The sequence below is a fragment of the Nicotiana tomentosiformis genome, chromosome 4, assembly GCF_000390325.3.
Source record: "Nicotiana tomentosiformis chromosome 4, ASM39032v3, whole genome shotgun sequence".
Lineage (NCBI taxonomy): Eukaryota > Viridiplantae > Streptophyta > Magnoliopsida > Solanales > Solanaceae > Nicotiana > Nicotiana tomentosiformis.
In genome coordinates, this window is record NC_090815.1 from 70,345,513 (window position 1) to 70,368,978 (window position 23,466).

General features: G+C 38.5%; 1 long non-coding RNA gene across 1 annotated transcript; it reads left to right on the top strand.

The window, feature by feature from the left end:
- The first annotated feature begins 575 nt into the window (after positions 1-575).
- LOC138910642 (uncharacterized) lies at positions 576-17,385 on the top strand. The gene is made up of 2 exons (XR_011415779.1): positions 576-1,006; positions 17,000-17,385. It is a non-coding gene; the product is annotated as an uncharacterized lncRNA (long non-coding RNA).
- The last annotated feature ends 6,081 nt before the right edge of the window (positions 17,386-23,466 follow it).

Consider the following 23,466-nt stretch of genomic DNA (forward strand, 5'->3'; position numbering starts at 1 on the left):
ATCAATCGGTAACTTTTCGACCTTTTCTTTTGTTTAAGATTATTTGTTTCCTTGTTAATTTCAATGAATCCATGTTTTGCATTTTCTTTCTCTTAGTTCAATTTAGTTAGACGTTTTGCATATTATCTGTTTAATTGTATGTTTTGCATGATTAGCTTAATAGTTTAACTGCATGATAGTTAGTTTGTAAGCTAATTGATCCTGAATTAGTTAGTCGCATATTTAAATTAGGATTTATTTGTTAAATTATTTGGTTTTGCATATGGTTTGCTCTGTGTTGGACTTCCTGATACGTTTTGAATTCCTAATTATAGTTGTATGTAATTAACAGAAGTCTAAGGGGCTAAAAGAAATAAGAAAATCACTTAATCTTTCTGTTTAGGTGTTAAGAAGGTTCTAGAATAGAGTAGAAGGGGTTAAAATGCAATATGACAAAGGAATTAGGTCAAATTTGGGGTGAAAAGGGGTAAATTCAGAAGTTAAAGGGGCTGTTAAAAGAAAAAAAAATAATCTGAATAGGACAGTTGTCCAATTCAGTTTTAAAAGATGTTATTTTCCTATTTTTTAGGGACTGACAGATTCTCAAAAGAAGCTCTCATTTTCTGCATAAAAACTCATTTACACTCTCATTTTTAGGCATCTTTATCTCGGCATTCCTTTAGAGAACACACACACATTTTGCATACATTGAATACACTCTTCTTTTTCACTTCACCACACAAGACTGGATTGAGAGGACTTCATCCTTTTTTTTTATACACTTTGAAGTATTTACTCTTAGATTTAGCAATCCTAATTTCAAAAACAAAACACAAAAAAAAAAGAGAACACTTAGAAAAGAGATCTGAAAGCAAGCTTTTGGGGAATATTTTTTGGGTTTAGAAGCTGTTGAAGTTGGAGTTCATTTGTTGTTGATTACTGCTTTAGTTCTCCTGTCTAACCAAGTTCTGTTTGCCCTCAAATTTGACCTTTACTTGGTCATTTTCTTATGTTTCCTTGTTGCTAGGTATGTAATCCTTCATCTAGGATCTCTATTGAATATGGAATTGAAGATATGATTTGTTCTTGTTGTATTTATGTCCAGATTTCGTGTATTAAGGGTGTGTGGTCCTTTAATCTGTCCATACTTGCTTTCTCTCTTGATATATGAATTATGTTTAGCTGTGATTATTGACTATGTTACTGTAGATTTAGTCAAGGTATAGCTAATTGATTTTAAGCTAAAATGATCTTTGTATAAGCTTAGTCTATGATTGAAATGAGTTAGATCTGCATATTAGTATGTATAACCTTCATAAAAGTTGAATCCAAGTTTGATTTAATTGCACTCAATGGTCTGATTAGAGACAAATGTTATTATGAAATTTACAGCATGTTGAATAGTGATAGTGAGTATGATTTGAATTAGGGTCATGGAATCAGTCTACAACAACTCGTTTGTATAAATTAGAATAGATTATGATTGCATCAGGAACATGTAAAGCAAGAATCTGGCAAGTGGAGTGAGATTTAGGAGATTGATTCTATGGAAGAATGACTCACTAAAATGGTGTTAGCTCTAATCAGGCTTTAGACAAATTCATTCTTGTATTTGGCTACTCTGCAACTAGGCATGTTAAATGGTGGTAATGACTGTTGTTACGGTTTGTTTTGAAGTCAGGCCAATTTGCTGTAGATGCAATTGGCCAGACCCTGAGGAGGCTTTGGAGCCCGTTTTATTTATAAATTGAAAAGTGTCAAGGACTCTATGATTTCGTCTTTGGAATATAATTCCAATTTAGGTCTCACGATATTGGTCATTTGCCTTAGGCCTACTCTATTCACTTGGATCAGTTGAAGACCTTAATAAGAGTATTTAATCATCTCCTTTAAATCACCCCAACGGACTCACGCGAGATTCCTTAATAAGATTACATGTACTCTATCCAAAATGAATCCATAACTGATGACCTTCATCTCAAACTTAGGTATTAAACAATTTTGAACATCGTAGCTTGCTTTAGGCATGATTAATAGTAAAGCATCATGACTATGGGTACGGTTCTCGTGGCATAATCACGATACATAAACCCCAATTCGAGTGCGCGTTTCATGCGACTTGAACACACCTTTAAATAATAATAATAATAATAATAAACATATTGTAAATCGCGGGTGCGTTTCACGTGGCGCGGCTTGCAATGTGTACCAGAATGACAAGTGTACAACATCATAACTTGTTCCAAAAATAACTCCATAAATACTAAAAGCGGTTAAAGATTTAATTAAAATCGGTGAAAGATAAAATGCACAATAGGTTTTAAACATATATTAATTCAGATAATTAAGCCAATTATTAATTGTTAAGCAACCGTGCTAAAATCACGGAACTCGGGAGTGCCTCAAACCTTCTCCCGGGTTAATAAAATTTCTTACCTGGTCTTCTGTGTTTGCGGACCATAAATAAAATAAATTTTCTCGATTTGGGATTTTATAATAAACTGGTAATTTGGGACACCATAATAAATATTCCAAGTGGAGACTCTTATTAAATAAATAATCCCATTTTGAACAATATCACTTTAATTGAAAAAACTCCTCTATTTTTCGGAAAAAGGAGGTGTGACAGCAAGTTTGGCTAGGCATCATCACAACCTTGAGGTATGATTTTGGTTCGTGACAATTAGTTTCCAGCCACTATAATTCCTCTTTCCATCCTTTCACTAACATGTTGATTCCTTGCTGTCACGACCCGAATCCCTCCATAAGAGTTGCGATAGCCCATAATCTCTAAAACTAGGTAAGTAGATCACTTATGAATATTTAAATTAGTAAAACATGATAGAATAAAGCAGAGTTTAACATAAATACGGAAATAAAAGGTGGTACAAACTAAAACGAGGATAATCACAAACATATCCCTATAACTAGGTAGTAGAGAGTACGAGCTCTAACTGAATACATGAGAGTTTCTCTAAATACTGTTTGAAATACACAAACAATAGAAAAAGGGTAAGGACGGTGACTCCGAGGCCTGCGAACGGAATATGCAGGGATACCTTGAAGTCTCCAACAAGCATAATGCTTCCCTATCGATTAGCCCGATACGACGTACCTGGATCTACAAAACAATATGCATAAGCGTAGTATGAGTACACCACAGTCGATACCCAGTAAGTATCAAAACTAACCTCGGTGGAGTAGTGACGAGGTTCAAGTCATGTGATAAGCACTAATCCAATAGCTTGTACAATATATATATAAAAGAAACTGACAATAGAATGTATAATTGAAAATAACAACAATAATCTCTTTAGAACGTGTGATAACAACTTGATGTAGTAAAACCCATCTTTTCAACAACACATCAAATAGGAGTGGGGCATGTGATAGCATGTCAAGTACAACCAATAATTCATAGAAGTGCAAGACAAAAACTTTAAGAAAACAGGTATATTGATTAAAATATCAACCCAGTCTCAACACAAAAACAACATCAAGAAAGACACCCTGAAATATCACATAATATCATCAATAATGCCACCTTTATTTCGCCGCATGTGCACATAACTATGAAATACCTCCCTTATTCTCCACATGCGCATATCGCCCCTTATTTCACCACGTGACCCGAGATAACGGCACTCTTATTTCGCCCTATACCCACAATAATAGACATGATCGCACGGCAAAGACCTCATCTGACACCCCCAATCAATCTGCCCAACATGTCCACATGTGTCACAATATCACAAAAACAACAATGCCAAATTTTTATCAAGATATAAGCTCGCAACTTATCAATAAAGTGCACAAGGATATAACAATAACATTTAGTGCGGAGGGGTGTTCAACAAATAAAGTATGACTATGGCTAATTCAATGTAGTGATCATGATCATGTAGTCACAAAGTGGATTAAACATGTTTCATATAAAGTCCGTTATCAAATTAAGGCATATTAATAGCCTATTAACTAATCCGGTCATAAATCACACATATCACTTATGTACACGCTCGTCACCACATGCATACGTCACTTTTCACATAACACGAATAAGTAATTTAAGGCTAAATCCTAAGGTATATTTCTCCCACACAAGATTAGGCAAGATACTTACCTCAAACAAGCTAAATCAGTACTCTAAAATTCCTTTCCCGCATGAATCAACCTCCGGACGGCTCGAATCTAGACGAAATAACATAATAATATCAATAAAAGTCATAGAAAATAACCCCAAACAATAAAGCTATGATCTTGATTCAAGTATGCAAAGTCAACCCAAAAGGTCAACCCCAGACTCACACCCCAGAACCCGACAAAACTCACAAATTCCAAATAGCCATTCCAGTACAAGACCAACAATACAAAATTCATCTAAATCCGACTACAAATCGGGGTTCAAATCCCCATTTTTAATTTAGAAATGGTTTTACCAAAATCCCTAATTTTCTTCAATTAGATTTATCATTCAAATGCTAAATCAAGGTTGGAATCATGAATAATAACCAAATCCGATTAAAAAACACTTACCAAAATCCAAATCATGAAATTCTCCTCCAAAATCGCCAAATCCAAGCTCCAAACCTCAAAATGTGATAAAATAACTCAAACCCTCGAAATAGAGTATATAATGAATCTTCCCAGATATACACTTCGCGATCGCGAGGCCACCTTCGCGATCACGAATGCCAAACTCTACCCAGTTGTTGTCCCTTCTACGCGAATGCAAGGACCTGGTCACAAACGCGATGACTTCCACAGCTGAGCCTACCTGAACGTGTTCCCTCACATGTGAACGCGAAGGCTAAGAGCCTGACGACCCTCTCCGGGCTTCCCTTCAACGCGAATGCGATGTCCAGGACGGGATTGCAGAGGCTACTGCCCTCCGTGCTCCATGAACACGACACACCGATCACAAAAGCGAAGAGAAAACATCACCTGCCACTAAAATACTCTCCGTGATTGCGATAAACACTTTCGCGATCGTGATGAACACCAGAACACCAGAAGACAACTAATCCAAAACAAGTGGAAATGGGCTGAAACCACCCCGAAACACACCCGAGGCCCTCATGACCCCGTCCAATCATACAAAGTAATCCCAAAATATAACACGGACCTACTTGAGGTCTCAAAGCACACTAAATAATATCAAATTCACGAATTGCACCTCAATTCAAGCTTAATAAACAAATCAAAAAATTTCAAATTCCAAACTAACGTCGTACATGCCTAAACAACTCAAAATGATCTTAAATTTTACACACAAGTCATAAATTACCATACAAATCTATTCCAAGGTTCAGAATTCCAAACGGACATCGATAACTACAAAGTCAACTATGGGTCTAACCTATGAATTTCTAAACATTCAAATTGTCAACTTTCGCCAATTAGAGCCAATTCAACCTAGGAACCTTCGAATCCAAATCCAGACATACACCTAAGTCCATAATCACCATTCAGACCTAACAGAACTATCAGACTCCGATCCGAGGTCAAATACACAAAAGTTAAACTTGGTCAATACTTCCAACTTAAGCTTCCAAACTAGAAACTAAGTGTTCCAATTCAATATAAAATATCCCCTCAACCAAACCAACTACCCACGCAAGTCACACAATAACAAATATACCTATGGGAAGCATCAAATAGGGAAAGGGGGCTCAAATATACAAAATGACTGATCGGGTCGTTATACTTGCCATTATAGTATCTTTATACAAATTGAAGCAACAAACTCACATACAAAGAATAGATGAGAGATTGTTTCATCCCCTATAGAGCATAATGGGCAAATATGATTAGTAGTTATGCTCTATTTTAGTATCCTATTCTTTTTATACAACTTACCATGTGCAACAAGTCCTACAATGAATATCCAATTTAGTGCTCCATTGTTATTACAAACTAACCTCTTTTAGTTAATCTTTTGGAAGACCCCTTGCAATTTCTGGTACATTTTTCTAATAGAAAACCTATTCATAGTCAGTAGGTCATTGATGGTTACCCCTGCTTCTTCAAAAACCTTCTTTGCACTCATTATTTTTGAAGGACCCATGAAGCTTGTTTGAAACTAGCTTCCAATATTGATCTTCCTTTGATTTAATAAGTATGCACCCATTTCACCATAAGTTTATCTTTTTTCATATACAAATTTCACATTAGCTTGTTGCTCTATTTCACACTAATATATTAATTATATTTAATTCTTATGCTGACATGGATAATATAACTTGTCCCAAGCAATTAGGGCTTTCCTTATAACCTCTGTGTTCCTTCTCCATATATATCTTTTATGTATAGCCTCTATAAGCTCAACAATTTTCTTGGGTAATATGAACACTTGAGATCAAAAAGTTTGGATAAAGAATAGCACACACTTGATAAGTTGCACCCTACCAGCATATGATAGAAATTTAGTTGTCCATGTAGTGACTCTCCCGAGCATCCTCTCCAATAAAGGTTGACATTGTACTATAAGCAATCTCTTATAGCTTAAAGGAACTCCAAAATATCTAATATGAAGATTTTCATTGTGAAACCTAAGATATTGATGATTTATTGTTGATTCACAATACTTACCGCCCAAAGTATATTGAGTTGTTGGTGGGATTAGCAATAAGACCTTAAGATTCAGAGAACTTGAGGAAACAATCATATAAAGCCTTAAAAATTTCTTATTCCATTTACAAATAGTATCAAATCATCAGCGAATCTCAATTGTATAATTTTCAACTTTGCACATTTTCGACGGAACTTAAAATTCTTCACATGCACTAATATTTTCAATAGTCTACTAAATTACTCCATCACCAATACTAACATAAATGGGGACAAGGGATCACCCTGTATAGGCCTTTGTTTTGCAACAAATACAGTAGTTGGCCTACCATTTATCATGAAAGAATAGAACTAGGTCTTTATACAATCCAGTATCCATTTCACATAACTATCAGGAAAAATGAGACTGATTAAAACTTGGGCTAAAAATGGTCAATCCACCGAGACATAGGCCTTCTGCATATTTGTTTTTATCATATACCCGGATGATATATTCTTCCTTCTCATACCCCTTTACCAACCCATGGCTAAGGATGATGTTATCTGTGATCTTTTCTGGAACAAAAGCACCTTGGTTGTTGTCTACAAGATTATCAAGTATATAGTGCATTCTCAAAGTCAACATTTTGGATATTATCTTATACAACACTATACAACATGAAATAGGTCTAAAATTTATGACTGTGAAAAGGATTTTTAACTTTTGGAATAAATATCACCTCAGTGCAGTTAATTTCCTTACATAAATTTGTAGTTCTGAAGAATTTCAAAATAGTTGTTGTAATGTCATCCCCTATGATAGGCCAAGTCTTTTTATAAAAAAAAACTATTGAAACCATCACACTCCAGGGGCCTTGTCAATGAGTTGCAGTTGCTAATTTTTATTGAGAATGCATCCTGATTTTATGACATTTGGATCAATTGCAAGAAGTTGACTGGTAGTTGTCCCCCATAGGTTTCTTAAAAGCCAATGATCTTAGCTTTAATACGCTCCTTATCACGATTCAATTCTCATCATAGGCCGTTATAGCGCCCAACACTGACGTTAGGCAAGCCTACGGTAAACCACCTACACAATTACCCGTTCATAAAACTTTTAAAATCAGGAATTTCATTAAGAAAGTGGAATTAAGTTTAGAATGCATGGTAAAATACTTTCATTCTTACTAAGTCACAGAGTATGAAACAAATATAAAGTGAAATGATGATAATATTAGGTACAACCATAATCATCTACTAGAAATCCCCAAAATCTGGTGTTACACAGTACATGAGCATCTAGAAGAATATACACAATCATTATAACTACTGTCTGGAATGAAAATAGAAAGAACAAAATAAACATAGGGGAAAGAGATGTGTTGCGGATCGAAGGATGGAAAGAAACTCACCACCAAATCTCCAAATAGTGTGTCTACGCATCCGAGTAACCGCCTGAAGTACATGCACAATTAGTTCAGAAGTGTAGTATGAGTATGTAAATCAATGCGTACCCAGTAAGTATCTAGTCTAACCTCGATGAAGTAGTGACGAGGGGTTGACATCGACACTTACTAGTGGTCCAATAACAAGTATATAAAAGTAGACAGGTATGAAGCCCAACAAGTAGCAATGAAACATATCAAATAAATAACATAAGTTTTAACATAAAAATAGTTATGAAATCATCAAATATCATATGCTATCTCGAACGAACAAAGATAATCAAGACCATGTCAAATCGCAAGTTAGGAAAAGCTCATGTGTACTCTGACTCCTATCGAATATTACGCATAAATTCTACAGAGGTCGTACGGCGCGATCCATAATAATAGTTTACACTGCCGAGGTTGTACGGTCCGATCCGTGGATGCATCTCATAATATTGTCGAGGTCGTACGACCCGATCCATAATGCTACTTCATAGCACTGCCGAGGCATACGACCCGATCCTTAGGAATAGAGAAACTTTCTCACCCATAAACATACGTGGGGTCAAGAAGACAAAACCACTAATAATGTAAACACAACACGAGAATCAGAGTGCAAAAGAAAACATAATTATTACTGACAATTACATATCCCTCCAAAGCTCAAGGTAAAGAGGCTTGGTCAAAGCATAAATTCTAATCTAAATCTCAGTTTAATTTCAGGTAATCAACAAGCAAGTTTAATTCAAGTAGCACAGTTAAGGCATGATGTAGGTCTAAGTCTACCCGAACATAAGCATAAATCTAGCTTAAAAAGTGCCGTTTTTAAAAAAAAATATTTAAGCATTGAGTTAGGCAACGGATATTATTTTGACAATGACTAAATTTTTAAAGTTTGCAACATCTAGTTTTTTGACTTATTTAATAAACTTAAAAATTAAACAAAAATTAAAAAACTAAGTAAAGAATTATAAAATATTAAAATAAAAGACTTGTAATGAAATATTCTAGTAATTATAAATTTATAATAGAGTTATAATTTATTTAATATAATTTCAAGCCATTAAGTAACTAAGTAAGAGTGTAAGACAATTCATAAAACAAATTCAACGCTTAGAGCCTTTTATTTTATTAATAGAACTTTCAAATCTCACATACAAATATAATTCTTTTGAAGAGTACCTAATCTACGCAGCCACCTTCTAAGAAGGGTTCTGTTTGAACTAGGCCTCTTAGTAGCCAATTACAAATTATCATACTAATATTTGTAAGCTCCTATATAACTTCGTTGTAACTTATCTATAATTTTTCTCGGACATTGTTTTGGAATTGGCAATATTGATTGATGTTCCATGAGTTCCATGCCGTTATCGCTCCCAGTGCTAAGTATCTCATTGTATTCTTCTTCTTCCCTAGTGGTTAATTTTTCAAAACCAAGATTTCTTCTTTCTGAATTAATCCAATCTCTGAATAATACGGAAATCTCTAGGCTGTCCTCCGCTAATGAATGTCTATGATCTCCGATTTGAAATCTTGCCGCGCTAAAAGTACTCTCTAATGCTACTGATGATGCTTGAATAGCAAGGATATCTCGGGCCATTATTGAAAGTGTTGGAAAAGCCTTGCCACGCTCCCTCCACCATGCCAAAGGTTATTCGTTGCCTTCTTCGTCTTTAATGCTTTCCAATTCTTGATTAAGATAAGAATCAAGTTTATCATCAATAGAGGAATCAAAACCTGTTATATCATCCATATCTTCCCATAGAACTTCTACTCTAGACTTAGAAGTAGAAGGAGAAGTTTTACCACATGTTGTTTCCATAGATTTATATTTATCAAACATTGATCTAACACAAGAATATATGTTAGCTTGGCATTCTTCGAGAGATGGTTGTTCATTTTCTTGAATTGCTAAATTCTCATAAATTTTACGAACAAGTCCCTTTGCACCTCTTAATTTTAAAGATGGGTTAAGTATAGTAGAAATTAAATAAACTTGGGGAATAAGAAAAAAATACTTTTTAAATTTTGCAATCATTTCATTAATGGCCGATGCATAAGTTGGATTAGTTTTATACTTACCAAATACAATAGAAATTCCACAAATATACCATAATATATGTGTAATAGTAGGATAATATATACCAGAAAATTATTTTGTAGCATAATAAAAACTTTCTAAAAAATTAGTAAGCTCTTTGATCTGATCCCAATCAGAATCAACAATTTGATCAGCGGGGATACCATTATGCATATTAAATACCTTTTGTATAGGCACCCGATAATCATAAGCAACTTTAAGTATTTCATAAGTAGAATTCTACCTAGTAAAAACATCTTTTGAAACTTGAAGAAATTGCCCAAAATATTGCTCCAAATACTTGACGAATTAATTTGAAGCTTGAAAGTTGCTCCAAAAATTTGTCCAAATGCTTGAAACTTATCACTTGATTGCAAGAAAATTGAGAGAATAATATAGATAGAATGTAAGAGATTTGAGAGAGAATGATTTATTTTTGTGGAAAAAAATGAAGAAGAATAGGGGTATTTATATTAGAAAATAGGGCCAAGGTATAATTTAATAAACTTAGGGATTATATTAAATGTTTTGGGGGGGTAGGGGTGTTTTGGGGGAGTGGGGGCCAAATATGGCCGTTTTTAGCCATTGGAAAAGGCTATTTTTGCAATTATAGCCGTTGCCCAACGGCTATAATTCAAAAAAAAGGGACGCGGAATGGGACGGGACGGGAAAAACGGGACAGGACGGGACGAAATGGGACAGGATAAACGGGACGAAATGGCCATCCCGTCCCATCTCGTGTTCCGTTTAACATGGGCCCATCCCGTTTAAAATTAAGTGGGATGGGACGGGATGCAGGACGGGACCGGGATGAGTCGGGACGTCCCGTCCCGTTGGACAACCTTATTCAGAGCTATCACAGTAGTTATTCGGGTCAGCAGCGTCAGTCTCTGATTTAGCAGCCATGCCGGCTGAGAGGATGCTTTGAGTGTGGAGATACATGTCACATCATAAAGTATTATCCCAAATTTCAGAGCAGTATGCCACAACAGGGTACTCGTGCCATGATTCTAGCACTGGTTGCTCCACCACCCGCTCAGCCAGTTAGAGGTAGGGGTCAGGTAGCCCGAGGTGGTGGTCAACTAATTATAGGTGGAGGTCAGTCAGTAAGAGTTCATCCCAGAGGTGGAGGACGCGTTGGTGGGGCTCAACCCCTTTATTATGCATTTCTAACTAGACCTGAGGCTGAATCGACCAATGCTGTTATTACAGGTATTATCTCAGTCTATCATAGAGATGCTTTCGTGTTGTTTAATCCGAGTTCTACATATTCTTATGTGTCTTCATATTTTATTTTGCATTTGAGTATGCCTCGTGATTATTTTGATACTCTTGTTTCTGTGTCTACACCGGTTGGATATTCTATAGTAGTTGATCGGGCATACAGATCATGTGTTGTCACTATTAATGGTTTTGATATTGTAGTTGATCTTCTTTTGTTAGATATGATGGATTTTGAGGTTATTCTTGGTGTGGATTGGTTGTCACTGTATCATACTATCTTGGATTGTCATGCCAAGACTGTGACTTTAGCTATGACGGTGTTTCCTAGATTATAGTGGAAAGGGACTCTCGGTCACTCCACTACTAGGGTGGTTTCATGTTTTAAGGCTCGACATACGATCGAGAAGGGGTATTTGGCGTATCTGGCTTATATCAGTGATTCTAGTGTGAAGTTCCTTCTATGGATTCGATATGAGTTGTGAAGTTCCCAGAGGTGTTTCCTACAGATTTGTCGGGTATGCCACCTGAGAGAGATATCGACTTTTGCATTGATTTGGTTCTGGGCACTCAATCGATTTCTATTCCATCGTACCACTCTAGTTGAGTTGAAAGAATTGAGAATCAAGTGAAGGATTTTCTTGACAAGGGATTCATTAGACATAGTGTTTCACCTTGGGGTGTGTCGGTGTTGTTTGTTAAGAAAAAGGACAGATCGATAAGGACGTGCATAAATTATCGACAATTGAATAAGGTCACTATCAAGAACAAGTATTTGTTTCTTAGGATTGATGATGTATTTGACCAGTTTCAAGGTGCCAAGGTGTTTTCCAAGATTGATTTGAAATCAGACTACCATTAGGTGAAGATTAGGGCATCGGATGTCCCTAAGACAGCTTTTAGGAGTCGATATGGTCATTACAAGTTCTTGGTGATGTCATTTGGCTTGACTAATGCTCCAGCAGCCTTCATGGATTTGATGAACAGAGTGTTCAAGACTTATTTGTATTCCTTCGTAATTGTTTTCATTGATGACATTCTGGTTTACTCTCGTAGTAGAGAGGAGTATGAGCAGCACCTATAGATTGTACTTCAGACTTTGAAGGATCGTCAGTTATATGCCAAATTTTTGAAGGTGAGTTCTTGTTAGACTTAGTTGCCTTTTTGGGTCATGTTTATGTTTCAAGAGTATAATGGCGGATCCTAATAAGATTGAGGTAGTTCAGAACTGGCTAAACCTACTTTAGCTACAGAGATTTGGATCTTCCTAGGTTTGGCGGGTTACTATCGCCTGTTCGTGTAGGGGTTTTCATTTATCTCAACCCCATTGACCAAGTTAACCCATAAGGGTTCTCTTTTCAGATGGTCCAACGAGTGTGAGGCGAACTTTTAGAAGCTCAAGACTACCTTGACTACAGCCCCAGTATTGATATTGCATACAAGTTCGGGATCTTATATTGTGTATTGTGATGCATCACATATTGGTCTTGGCGCTGTATTGATGTAGGATAGTAGTGTGATTGCATACACGTCTCGCCAGCTGAAGGTCCATGAGAAGAATTACCCTGTGCATGATTTAGAGTTGGAAATCATTGTTCACGGGCTCAAGATTTAGAGGCACTATATTTACGGCATCCTATGTGAGGTCTATACCGACCATCAGAGTCTCCAGTACCTATTCAAGCAGAAGGACCTTAATTTGAGGCATCAGAGATGGTTAGAGTTGCTGAAAGACTATGATATCACCATATTATATCATCCGGGAAGGCCAATATGGTGGTCGATGCCTTGAGTAGGAAGGCGGAGACCATGGGCAGTTTGGCATTTTTACCGGCCGTAGAGAGGCCATTAGCCATGGATGTTCAGGCTTTGGCCAACAGGTTCATGAGTTTGGATATTTCATAGACGAGTAGGGTTCTTGCTTGTGTTGTGGCACAGTCATCCTTTTGGAGTGTATCAAGGCTCTCCGGTTTGAGGAATCCTCACTTGTTGGTGTTCAAAGACACGATGCACCAGGGTGGTGCCAAAAAGGTTATAATTGGAGATGATGGTGTCATGCGGCTTCAGGGCCGAATTTGTGTTCCAACTGTCGATGGGTTGAGATAGTTGATCCTTGAGGAGGCTCATACTTCACGGTATTCCATCCACCCAAGTGCCACGAAGATGTACCGTGACTTGAAGCAACAATATTGGTGGCGAAAGAAAAAGAAAGATATTGTTGGTCGTGTCTCTTGGTGTTTGAATTGTCAACAGGTGAAGTATGAACATCAGAAATTGGGTGGGTTGACTCAGAGATCGGAGATACCGGAGTGGAAGTGAGAGCGCATCACTATGGACTTTGTGGTAGGCTTACCAAGGACCTTGAGGAAATACCACATTTTTTGGGTTATTGTGGACCGGTTGACTAAGTCCGCCCACTTCATTCCAGTGATGACTTCCTATTCTTTAAAGCGGTTGGCTCAGATTTACATCCAGGAGATTATCTATCTGCACAGTGTGCCCATTTCCATCATTTCTGACCGGAGGCACGCAATCCACTTCACACTTTTGGAGAGTTGTGCAGCGTGAGTTGGGCACGGGGCTCGATCTAAGTACCTCATTTCATCCTCAGACGGACGAACAGCCTGAGCTTACTATTCAAATTTTTGAGGACATGTTGCGGCCATTCTCTATGGATTCGAGGGTCGGTGGGACCAGCTTTTACCTCTAGAAGAGCTCGCCTACAATAATAGCTATCAGTCGAGCATCCACATGGCTTCGTACAAGGCCTTATATTGGAGGCAGTGTCGTTCTCCGGTAGGCTTGTTTGAGCCTGGTGAGGCCAGATTGTTGGGCACAGATTTGGTTCATGAAGCACTGGAAAGGGTGAAAGTGATTCAGGATGGACGTCGTACAGCTTAGTCCAGGCAAAAGAGTTATGTGAACTGGAAGGTTCGAGATATGGCTTACATAGAAGGTGAGAAGGGTCTTCTCCGAGTGTCGCCTATGAAGGTCGTGATGCAGTTCGAGAAGAAAGGCAAGTTGAGCCCGATGTTTATTGGCCCATTTGAGATTTTGGAGAGAGTTAGGGAGGTTTCTTATAGGCTTGTATTGCCTCCTAGCCTAGGAGGGGTACATCCGGTATTTTATGTTTTCGTGCTTCGGAAGTACCATGAGGATAGGTCACATGTTTTAGACTTCAGCACAGTGCAACTTGATGAGAATTTGACCTATGAGGAAGAGCCGGTGGCTATTCTAGACCAAAAGGTTCGGAAGTTGAGATCTAAGAGTTTTCCTTCTATAAAAGTGCATTGGAGGGGTCAGCCGATTGAGGAGGCTACGTGGGAGTCCGAGTTCGATTTGACGAGTAGATACCCACACCTTTTTACCAGTCCATGTACATTTATATGTCCATTCGAGGATAAATATTTCTTTTAGAGGTGGAGAATATGACAACCTGATAGGTCGTTTTGAGTACTAGCTCCCTTTTTTGTGTTTCAAGACCTCTCATAGCTTTATTTGATAATTTATGACTTGCGTGCGTTGGTCCGTTTCATTTTTCGAAAAGTCTATATGTGAGAGTTTAAAGAAAATGTGATTTTTGACCTTTGATGTGGCTAGAGTTGACCACATTTAACATTTTTGATAAACGACCTCGGATCGGTGTTTTGACAATTTCTGAAGGTTTGTATGATATTTTTGGACTAGTACACATGTTTGGTTGGGGTCGTGGTGTTACGGGAGACCGTTTAGGCGCATTATGTGAAAAATTGAAAAATTGATATTTTAAGTTGAAAATCTTGAATTTTGCTGATTGATTCTTGATATTTGATGTTACTTTGATGATTTGAGCTAGCAAACGAGTTTCTATGATATTATTACACTTGTGTGAATGTTCGAGTTGGATCCCGGGGGCTCGGATAAGTTCTGATGTGTTTTGGAATATTTTGGACTGCTGAGGCATTTTCTGGTGTTGCTGAACTGCAGGTCTCGCAATTGCAAGAACCTGTTCACAAATGCGATCCTCGCATCGCATTTACGATGTCAGGATCGCATTTGCGATATTTTGGCATGGCTAGGGGGCTTCGCAATTGCAAAGTCAGTGGTCGCATTTGCGAGCTGGAGGCCATCGCATTAGCGATTTAAGCGTCGTATTTGTGACTCAGACTGGGTTGGACAGCCTTCGCAAAAGCAAAGGCAGACTCTCTTTTGCGATAGGGGCACTTCGGAAAAGCGGTTGTCTTGTCGCAATTGCGATAACAGAGTGGTTGGGACACTTCTCGCATATGCGATCAATAGTTCGCTTTTGCGATGGTCGCATCTGCAGCTGGGTAAAGGTTGGAAATTTCGGGACTTAGCTCATTTTACACTATTTTTGAACCCTGAACTTCATAGAGGCGATTTTTGGATAGCAATTTCTTCCCAAATTCATAGGTAAGAAACTTTAACTTGTTTTCAATCAATTTCAATTACTTTTTCATGTATTTTATTATCAAATCTATAAATTACAAAGTAAAAATTTGGGATTGTGGGTAGAATTTAGAGATTTTGTGAAATTGAGATTTAGACCTCGAATTGAGATCAAATTTCCAAAAATATCACATATCCGGGATCGGGGGTAAATGGGTAATCGGGATTTAGTCTTAATCTCGAATTTCGACCACGTGGACCCGGGTTAACTATTTTAATTATGTTAAAGATTGAACCTTTATTGTACGAGGGTAGTTTCTAAAGCTTGCTTTGATGTGTTTGAACAATATTTGACTACATTCGGTTGGTTTGGAGGCTTGTTCCAAAGGGAAAGTCGTGTTGGAATGTGGACTTGTTTCCGGAAAGAGGTAATTGTCATGGTTAACCTTGACTTGAGGGAATTAGGACTTGATTGGTCTATTTGCTACGTAATTTATGTGTGGGGACGGCGTATATGCAAGGTGACGAGTGTATATGCATTGTCATATGTTCAAGCATGCAGAGTGACCTACTTAATTACATGTCTTCAGTTATATCATGTCTTTATTTATTCCATGCTCTTACTTGTTACACGCCTTACTTGCTACATGTCATTACTTGTTAAATACATGCATTCACTTGTTACATGCCTTTATTTGATAAATGTTACCATGTATTCATGCCTTCATTTATTGTCCACCTTTATTTGTCGTATGCTCTTACATGTTATTAGATACATGCTTTTACCGGTCTCGTGTCTTTACTTGTTCATTCGCCTTGCTTGATTTCCATTTCACTTTACCATGTTATTGGATTGTCTTAGAAAATTTAAACGTTTTGGTTCCCTTCTTATGTTACTTTGAGAGATACGCCGTACTTGGGACTTAGTATTATATATACATATATTTGGATCGGGTTGCATACCGCAACAATATTATTATTATTATTATTGTTGTTGTTGTTCTTATTATTATTATTATATATGTGGATCGAGTTGCACGCTGCAATAGTATTATTATATATATGTGGATCAGGTTGCACACCGTAATAGTATTATATACATGTGGATCAGGTTGCACGCTGTAACAGTATTATATATACGTATATGTGGATCGGGTTGCACGCCGTAACAGCGCCGCAACGCTGAGGTTGTATTGTAGTTATTCTTGGATGTTGGTTTCCGGTACCGTATTGTATTTTGAATCATAGAAGTGATGATATTCTGGGGCTCTCTGTCATTATTGTTATTTCGGTTATCATGTTAAATAGTTGTTTCTCTACATCCTTATTGTTTTTTCTGCTTATATTCGTACAGGTTTATAGTGAGTGTCTTGCCATAGCCTCGTCAATACTTCGTCAAGGTTAAGCTTGGCACATGCAGAGTACATGGGGTCGGTTGTACTCATACTGCACTTCTGCACTTCCTGTGCAAATCCCGATGTTAGTCCCAACAACGCGTAGCGGAGATTTCTCGGACCCATTTTTTCAGGAGACTTGAAGTAGAGCTGCACAACGTTAGCAGACCCTGAAGTCCCCTTCCTATCTATATATTGTTTAATTTGTATCAGACAGTTATACTTTATTTCAGACTTTGTTTGCAATATTCTAGTAGCTCATGTACTTGTGACACTAGTTTATGGGATTAGACTAGACAACGATGTTTATTGTTTTTATTATATACTTCAAACTATTTCAGTCTTATTTCTTAATATTTTAATTTTAAATTATTAAATTGAATAATTGTGTAGCTAATATTGACTTGCCTAGGAAGCGGATGTTAGGCATCATCACGACCCGTGGTTGAAATTTTGGGTCGTGACATGGCACCTTTGTCCATATTTTAGCAAGAAGTCATCCACTTACTTTGAATTGTCTTAATATTTTGTTCCACAGGGATAATCACCTTAGCTTTCATGATTTACCCAGGCGACGATGGCAGACTGTATTAGGGAGGTGGCAAAATAGGTGTTAGGGGTCTTGAAAGGATACACTATCAGGCACAAAGGCGACTGGTGGTGGAATGAAGTGGTCCAAGGCAAAGTAGAAGAGAAGAAGGCGGCGTACCTGAGGTTAATAGGGAGCATAGACGGGGAGGAGAGGAGAACGAACTTAGAGAAGTATAAGGTAGCTAGGAGGGAGGCGAAGTTGGAGGTCATAGAGGCTAAGACTGTTGCGTTTGCTCGTCTGTACGAGGAACTGGCGGACAAAGGCGGGGATAAAAAGCTCTTCCGATTGGCCAAGGCAAGAGATAGGAAGGCTCGGGATCTGGACCAAGTGAGGTGCATCAGAGATGAGGACGGCAGAGTATTGATGGGAGAGGCACAAATTAAGAGGAGATGGCAGACTTACTTTCATAGACTTATGAATGAAGATGGAGACAGGGATATAGTGTTAGGTATTTTGGGACATTCCGTGAGTCACCGAGACTTTGGGTAAGATAGATGCATTAGGGTTGATGAGGTCGTGGGGGCTATGCGTATGATGAGTAGGGGTAGAGCGATCGGACCATACGAAAGTTCGGCTGAATTTTGGAGGAGTGTGGGCAGAGCAGTTTTGTAGTGGCTGACTAGGCTGTTCAGTATTATTCTCTGGACGAAGAGGATGCCGGATGAGTGGATGTAGAGCATGATGGTACCGTTGTACAAGAACAAAGGCAACATCCAGAAGGTGAGAAAGGTCTTCTCCAAGTGTCGCCTATGAAGGTCGTGATGCAGTTCGAGAAGAAAGGCAAGTTGAGCCCGATGTTTATTGGCCCATTTGAGATTTTGGAGAGAGTTAGGGAGGTTGCTTATAGGCTTGTATTGCCTCCTAGCCTAGGAGGGGTACATCTGGTATTTTATGTTTCTATGCTTCGGAAGTACCATGAGGATAGGTCACATGTTTTAGACTTCAGCACAGTGCAACTTGATGAGAATTTGACCTATGAGGAAGAGTCGGTGGCTATTCTAGATCGGAAGGTTCGGAAGTTGAGATCTAAGAGTTTTCCTTCTGTAAAAGTGCATTGGAGGGGTCAGCCGATTGAGGAGGCTACATAGGAGTCCGAGTTCGATATGACGAGTAGATACCCACACCTTTTTACCAGTCCATGCACATTTATATGTCCATTCGAGGACAAATATTTCTTTTAGAGGTGGAGAATGTGACGACCCGATAGGTCATTTTGAGTACTAGCTCCCTTTTTTGTGTTTCAAGACCTCTTATAGCTTTATTTGATGATTTATGGCTTGCGTGCGTTGGTCCGTTTTGTATTTTGGAAAGTCTATATGTGAACGTTTAAAGAAAATATGATTTTTGACCTTTGATGTGGCTAGAGTTGACCACAGTTAACATTTTCGGTAAAAGACCTCGGATCGGTGTTTTGACAATTTCTGTAAGTTTGTATGATATTTTTGGACTAGTACGCATGTTTGGTTGGGGTCGTGGTGTTACGGGAGACCGTTTAGGCGCATTATGTGAAAAATTGGAAAAATGATATTTTAAGTTGAAAATCTTGAATTTTGCTGATTGATTCTTGATATTTGATGTTACTTTGATGATTTGAGCTAGCAAACGAGTTTCTATGATATTATTACACTTGTGTAAATGTTCGAATTGGATCCCGAGGGCTCGGATAAGTTCTGATGTGTTTTGGAATATTTTGGACTGCTGAGGCATTTTCTGGTGTTGCTAAACTGCAGGTCTTGCAATTACGAGAACCTGTTCGCAAATGCGATCCTCGCATCGCATTTGCGATGTCAGGATTGCATTTGTGATATTTGGCATGGCTGGGGGGCTTCGCAATTGCAAAGTCAGTGGTCGCATTTGCGAGCTGGAGGCCATCGCATTAGCGATTTAAGCGTCGCATTTGCGACTCGCGCTGGGTTGGATAGCCTTCGCAAAAGAAAAGGCAGACTCGCTTTTGCGATAGGGGGCACTTCGCAAATGCGGCTGTCTTATCGCAATTGCGATAACAGAGTGGCTGGGACACTGCTCGCATATGCGATCAATAGTTCTCTTTTGCGATGGTCGCAATTGCGAAGAAGAGTTCGCAATTGCGACATCGCAGCTGGGTAAAGGTTGGAAATTTCGGGACTTAACTCGTTTTACACTATTTTTGAACCCTGAACTTTATAGAGGCGATTTTTGGATAGCAATTTCTTCCCAAATTCATAGGTAAGAAGCTTTAACTTGTTTGCAATCAATTTCAATTACTTTTTCATGAATTTTATCATCAAATCTATAAATTTCAAAGTAAAAATTTGGGATTGTGGTTAGAATTTAGAGATTTTGTGAAATTGAGATTTAGACCTCGAATTGAGATCAAATTTCCAAAAACATCACATATCCGAGATCGGGGATGAATGGGTAGTCGGAATTTAGTCTTAATCTCGAATTTCGACCACATGGACTCGGGTTAACTATTTTAATTATGTTAAAGATTGAACCTTTATTGTACGGGGGTAGTTTCTAAAGCTTGCTTTGATGTGTTTGAACAATATTTGACTATATTCGGTTGGTTTAGAGGCTTGTTCCAAAGGAAAAGTCGTGTTGGAATGTGGACTTGTTTCCGGAAAGAGGTAATTGTCATGGTTAACCTTGACTTGAGGGAATTAGGACTTAATTGGTCTATTTGCTACGTAATTTATGTGTGGGGACGGCGTATATGCAAGGTGACGAGTGTATATGCATTGTCATATGTTCAAGCATGCAGAGTGACCTACTTAATTACATGTCTTCAGTTATATCATGTCTTTATTTATTCCATGCTCTTACTTGCTACACGCCTTACTTGCTACATGTCATTACTTGTTAAATACATGCATTCACTTGTTACATGCCTCTATTTGCTAAATGTTACCATGTATTCATGCCTTCATTTATTGTCCACCTTTATTTGTCGTATGCTCTTACATGTTATTAGATACATGCTTTTACCAGTCTCGTGTCTTTACTTGTTCATTCGCCTTGCTTGATTTCCATTTCACTTTACCATGTTATTGGATTGTCTTAGAAAATTTAAACGTTTTGGTTCCCTTCTTATGTTACTTTGAGAGATATGCCGTACTTGGTAGTTAGTATTATATATACATATATTTGGATCGGGTTGCATACCGCAACAATATTATTATTATTATTATTATTATTATTATTATTATTATTATTATTATTGTTGTTGTTGTTGTTGTTCTTATTATTATTATTATTATATGTGTGGATCGGGTTGCACGCTGCAATAGTATTATTATATATATGTGGATCGGGTTGCACGCCGTAATAGTATTATATACATGTGGATCAGGTTGCACGCTGTAACAGTATTATATATACGTATATGTGGATCGGGTTGCACGCCGTAATAGCGCCGCAACGCTGAGGTTGTATTGTAGTTATTCTTGGATGTTGGTTTCCGGTACCGTATTGTATTTTGAATAAGAGAAGTGATGATATTCTGGGGCTCTCTGTCATTATTGTTATTTCGGTTATCATGTTAAATAGTTGTTTCTCTACTTCGTTATTGTTTTTTCTGCTTATATTCGTACATGTTTATAGTGAGTGTCTTGCCATAGCCTCGTCAATACTTCGTCAAGGTTAGGCTTGGCACATGTAGAGTACATGGGGTCAGTTGTACTCATGCTGCCTTTTTGCACTTCCTGTGCAAATCCCGGTGTTAGTCCCAACAACGCGTAGCGGAGATTTCTCGGACCCATTTTTTCAGGAGACTTGAAATAGAGCTGCACAACGTTCGCAGACCCTGAAGTCCCCTTCCTATCTATATATTATTTAATTTGTATCAGACAGTTATACTCTATTTCAGACTTTGTTTGCAATATTCTAGTAGCTCATGTACTTGTGACACTAGTTTATGGGATTAGACTAGACAGCGATGTTTATTGTTTTTATTATATATTTCAAACTATTTCAGTCTTATTTCTTAATATTTTAATTTTAAATTATTAAATTGAATAATTGTGTAGCTAATGTTGACTTGCCTAGCAAGCGGATGTTAGGCGCCATCACGACCCGTGGCTGAAATTTTGGGTCGTGACATGGCACCTTTATCCATATTTTAGCAAGAAGTCATCCACTTCCTTTGAATTGTCTTACGATTTTGATCCACAGGGATAATCACCTTAGCTTTCAAGATTTACCCAGGCGACGATGGAAGACTGTATTAGGGAGGTGGCAAAACAGGTGTTAGGGGTCTCAAAATGATACATTGACAGGCACAAAAGCGACTGGTGGTGGAATGAAGTAGTCCAAGGAAAAGTAGAAGAGAAGAAGGCGGTGTACCTGAGGTTAATAGGGAGCACAGACGGGGAGGAGAGGAGAACGAACTTAGAGAGGTATAAGATAGCTAGGAGGGAGGCAAAGTTGGTGGTCACAGAGGCTAAGACTGCTGCGTTTGCTCGTCTGTACGAGGAACTGGCGGATAAAGGCGGGGATAAAAAGCTCTTCCGATTGGCCAAGGCAAGAGAGAGGAAGGCTCGGGATCCGGACCAAGTGAGGTGCATCAGAGATGAGGACGGCAGAGTATTGATGGGAGAGGCACAAATTAAAAGGAGATGGCAGACTTACTTTCATAGACCTATGAATGAAGATGGAGACAGGGATATAGTGCTAGGTGTTTTGGGACATTCCGTGAGTCACCGAGACTTAGGGTACATTAGACACATTAGGGTTGATGAGGTCGTGGGGGCTATGCGTATGATGAGTAGGGGTAAAGCGACCGGACTAGACGAAATTCCGGTTGAATTTTGGAAGAGTGTGGGTAGAGCAGGTTTGGAGTGGCTGACTAGGCCGTTCAATATTATTCTCAGGACTAAGAGGATGCCGGATGAGTGGAGGTGGAGCACGATGGTACCGTTGTACAAGAACAAAGGCGATATCCAGAATTATAACATCTATAGGGGTATCAAGTTACTAAGTCATACCATGAAAGTCTGGGAGCGGGTGGTGGAAAAGAGGGTGAGAAAAACTGTGTGTGTATCTTATAACCAGTTCGGGTTCATGCCGGGTCGTTCAACTACGGAGGCTATCGACCGAATGTTGATTTATGTGTAAACGACCTCGGATTTGAATTCTGATATTTCCAGGAGCTCCTTATGGTGAATTTGGACTCAGGAGCGTGTCCGAAAAAAATTTATTTGGAGGTCCATAGTAGAATTAGGCTAGAAATAGCGAAAGTTGATTTTTTGAAAAGTTTGACCGAGGAGTTGACTTTTTGATATCGGGGTCGGAATCTGATTATGGAAATTGAAATAGCTTCTTTATGTCATTTATGACTTGTGTGCATAATTTGAAGTCATTCCAAATTGATTTGATGTGTTTCGGCACAAGATATAGAATTTGAAAGTTCAAAGTTCATAGATTTTGATTTGAGGTGCGATTCGTCGTTTTGATGTTGTTTTATATAATTTGAGACCTCGAGTAGGTCTGTGTTATGTTATGGGACTTGTTGGTATATTTGGACGGGGTCCCGAGGGGCTCGGGCGTGTTTCGGATTAATTCGGATCAATTTTCTTCATGTTGTTATTGCTGGTTGTTGTTGGTTCTGGTATGACCGCACCTGCGGTTGAATTTGCGCAGGTGCGATGGTCGCAGAAGTGACAGAAAAATCGCACGAGCAAAGGTCGAAGAAGCGAAAGCCAGGGCGCATATGCGCGTGCGCAAAAGCGGCCAATGTGAGAAGGTGGGCGTGGCCCCGATGGATGACAATATGCGGGAAGCTAGACTCAAATGGTTCGGGCACGTGCGGAGGAGAAGTCCAAACGCCCCAGTAAGGAGATATGAGCGGTTGACTTT